Source organism: Morone saxatilis, unplaced genomic scaffold (assembly GCF_004916995.1).
Source record: "Morone saxatilis isolate NCDOM2014 unplaced genomic scaffold, NCSU_SB_2.0 Contig4, whole genome shotgun sequence".
Lineage (NCBI taxonomy): Eukaryota > Metazoa > Chordata > Actinopteri > Moronidae > Morone > Morone saxatilis.
This window is the reverse complement of record NW_023339984.1, coordinates 16125678-16130236: the sequence shown is the minus strand read 5'-3', so window position 1 is coordinate 16130236 and position 4559 is coordinate 16125678.

The following is a 4559-nucleotide window of genomic DNA, read 5'->3' as shown; positions in this document are numbered from 1 at the left end:
TCGGGCAATTCTTTATTTATTGGGTTTATTTGGGTTTTATTTAGCTGGTAAACAAGTTGAGCATTTAGCTAACGACACAGATACTTGATTCAGATCGATCATGGTGGAGACCAAAAACAGAGCAAGAAGAGTCAATATAATGTTGGTAATTTACCTAATAGGTATGTCACAGTTCATAGCAAAAATTGAAGGTTGAAAGAAGAAGGTTGAAGGTTGAAAGAATTTAACCAAATTGTTGTTGGACTGAATGAGAGTAGACCTGATCGATTTAGGCCCAGGGTCTGCCAGCTAATTAAGCTTGAATCTGACTAGAAACCCATCCATCATAATGAAGTGAACTGATTAAATAAGAAGACAAGGTATTAAGTTCACCAGCTATAAACACTGACACATCATCTATAATAAAGGATAAACTATAAAATATAGTATAAACCAGCAATTAATTGCTTAATCGATCAAAACTGACCCCAGTAATTTCACACTCTCCAAAACTATATATATTTTTCAGTTTATATTCTCATGAATCTAACATGTAGTAGACAAAGCAGATAGCAAGTTGTAGCCTGGTGATTTGATGTCACTTCAGTGCGTGTGTGTGTGTAGATTGAATTATTCTGTAGTGTGAGTGAGTGGTGTGTTTAATTTAGTGTGTAATTGTAATTTCAACATTTAAATTAATGGTTATAATAGTATGAGTGTGAAAATAGGCTTTTGTGCAGCCCAGTTGGTTCAGTTGAAGACATGTCTTCTTCCTCATTTTTTTGCCTTTAAAAGTACATTATTTTATGTTTCTGCCACATATACCCTTTACTTTATTGTCCTTTTCTGCACTGCATATTGGCATAATGTAATTATGTGATGTGTGATGTGAGTGTGTGCACTCTCCACCATCACTGCAGTGTTTTACTGCTGCCTGTTTTAATACGTGAACATTAAAATGCCTGTGAGCGTAGAGCACAATGTGGTCTGCTTCAAGATGGGACTATAAAACACTAACACACACACACACACACACACACACACAGACACACACCTAGTGATGAATCAATCTCTTAAATACCATATGGTCCTGTATTTGTTTTATAAGACTGGAGGCGTGTAAGTGTGTGCAGTCTCTCCGTACAGTAGCTGGCTTGTCCTTCCCTCTGTAATGTTTACAGCTCTGCTCTAATCACTGTGAATTATGTTAATAACATACCATTAGGCTTATACACAAGCATAACACACACACTCACACACACTCTCACTGCTCGCTCTCTCTCCCCCACAAACATTAACGCTCATTATTTTAATCACTTTGTTGTTGCAGACAGTTTTTGTGCAGCAATGAGAAAAAAAAGTGCCAGAGAATCAAAATCACTTAAACAATAACCTTTAGAGACTGTTTCAGACCTGGATCAGAAGCTTATAACCCTTTTGTGATCAATTATCTGTACGCAGTGTACCTTCAGACAGAGTGAGATGAACACACAGTGAGTTCAGCACCTGTGGCAGAAGCTCACCTTTGTTCCCAGCATCTCCACTAGAGGGAGCTGTAGGCCAGACTCCACTCAAATGTGTGGGAGTCGTCTGAGGAAAGGAAGCTCTCTGGTCCAGTTTAAAGAGGGAAACATGAAGCGGACTGTGATGTCCGTAGCAGATGTCAGCATTTGTGACCTGAAATTCTAGCAGAGAGATTTATATACCTGATATGATGCATGTAGGAGGAAATGTTACTTTATAATACCCTGTTTGGTACTAAATTATACTGTGTTGTTTCTTGTGGCCTCAAGGGAGCAAAATAAGAAGCTGATATGGGAAAAAAAGACATGCCTCACCTGCATGTGGAATTTGTCTGAAGGTGTCGAGAAATACTTGCTATCAAGGTTTCTGGCGGTCAAGTGGTCTAGAATCAAAATTGCTGCACTGGAGTTTCTATTGTGGTGCAACTAATGAAAACACATGCAAATAGAAAAAAACACGAGCCCATCTATATCTGGACTCTGACATTTGACATCCTCCAGCTGTTACTGTAACCGTCAAATCTAGACATTATTCTATAATCAGGTTATACTTTAAGTCGCTCAAATGCAGAGTCTTAATAGAGTCTTCCCGTCCATTCAGACAAACACTGAGAGAGAGGCCTGAGCTGTGGAGCCAGTGTTACAGGGTTACAGCCTGATAAGGCCTACAGAGAGTCAGAATGTAATGATGGGGCATTACGGACTGCTGATAGCGTTGACGAGTGCTGCTGTAATAGAGGAGGAGAAAGCGGGAGGAGGGGAGTGAAGCATAAGAATTAGATTGGGTGAAATGGAGAAAGCGGATGTGTCTCCGTCTCTGTCGTTCAGAAGGTCAAATATTAGCTTGTTAGCATGTTTAGCAGATAGAATTCTAGTGGAGTACGCTAGCATGTTAACATTAGACCTACCAACGACAGACCAGCACTGCTAATGCCACAGTTCTTCTACAGTATGGCTGACATATTAGCCTGCATACATTGCTAATTGCTAGCGTATGATGGCAATTCCATTAGTGTTGGAGGGATTTGGCCGTAAAGAAAGTACACATTTTGACCTGATGAGAAGAAATGAAAAGTTAAGCGGTCACCAAAGTCCAATTATTCCTGAGCGGGACATGAACGTCTGTACCAATTTTCACGGTAATCAATCTAATAGTCTTAGAGATATTTCAGTCTGGACCAAAGTGGTGGGCCGACGGGCTGAAATTAGCCACGACGGTAGCACGGCTAAAAATGTCCCACCTACCAGACAGTGGCTGATTGATCCAACAGACTGAGGAGCTTTCATGAACTGGATGTAAATCAAACATTTGTGGTATCAACATTTAAATGTAATGAGAGTACGGTATAAGGGCTAAATTGGTTGATTGATTAACTAAATGATTGATTTTGTCATTAATAAAGAAAAAAAAAGGCCACAGTCGCCAGTTCCAGCTTCCCAAATGCAAGTATCTGCAGTTTTTCTGTCATTGTAAATTAAATATCTTCAGCTTACAAAGCGTTGATCGGACAAAACAACACATTTTAATCTGCCAACTTGGACTCTGAGTCTGTGATGGGTGTTTTTCACTATTTTCTGACATTTTATAGACTAAACAATTACACACTAATTCATAATGAATATTAGTTGCAGCCCTAGCCATGAGAAACATTTTATTACTGTTATTACTCTCTTCTCTACCCTCCTTTATACTCCTTACTCTTTTCCATTTCCAATCCATCTGTCTCTCCCTCTTTCTCTTTGTTTTTCTTTTTTACACCCGCACACCGTTGAGCCAGACACCTCCTTCGTGAGGAATCCAAGACCATCACGTAATCACCCCAACACACACACACACACACACACACACACACGTGAAGAGAGGCCATGTGGAACAGGTGTCTGCACACACAAACAGTGAATTTCACCAGAATGTTTGCACTGAGAGGTTGGCAATCGATCAAGCAGGGTGTGGCTGACACTGAGGGTGACACATACACACACACGCAGTATTTTTACAGGGTTAATTTGAGGAAATGGCAGAAGGTTGTAGACTGACTAATGAGAGAACTGAGTCAATCTCGTGCTCACACATCTGATTGGAAGGCCACACACGCACATGAAACTGCATTAAGCAAGTGCTCTAATGTAGAATAAAAGTCCTATACCTCTTTCTTTCGGTCCAGTGTGTAACATTTGGGAGGATCTATTGGCAGGAAGTGAATATAATAATCATAGGTACAGACAGCCAATCAAATCAAGCAAGTGGTGGACTTAACATAGTTTATTATGCCGGTAACTAGCTCTGCTTGAGTCCACTTTTTTTCATGATCAAGTATCGCCCTGTAGCAAGTAGCGCTGGCAGTTTTTTCCCTGACACTCTTTGCCAATGTGTTTTTGAAGTCCACTGTATTAATATTAGTCGACTGAAAAATGTAAGGAAACGCAGTAATCAATACTACAATATTAAGAGTGCTTTAGCATTAAGCTAACACATTAAATATTCATATATATCAGTAATTTTATTTATATGGTATTTCATTACATGTAAACTCAATGTGCTTTATATTAAAAGACATAATACAAAATATAGGCAAAAACATTAAAAAATACACTGAATAACATAAAATAACATAAATATAAGAATATAAGCATGAGTAAAATGCAGAAACTGAATCAATGAAGCATACACCCAACTCACATCAAACACACCACAGTAATTAAGCCTGGAACAGGATATATATATAATACAGTACATTATCCATATAGAAAATATATGGATTTTGCTTAAACTCTTCTTTCCTTTCCTTCCACTTTGCCCTCTTTCTCTCCTCCCGCTCCCCTTTGTGCTTTCCCCCTGAGGTAAACAAAACCTTCTCACTTGTGTCCTATCAGTGAAAGTCCATCCCTCCATCCTCCCCGGAGATAAACAGAGTGAATGAGCTGAGGGGCAAAAAAGGATGAGAGGGGAACGGTGATAGACAAGAGACGCTGTGTCATTCCTCCTCATCAGTCTGTCTGCTTCAACAGTGAGGCTGCTTGTGTGTTTCAGTTTGTTGTGTGACTGTGTGTGTGTGT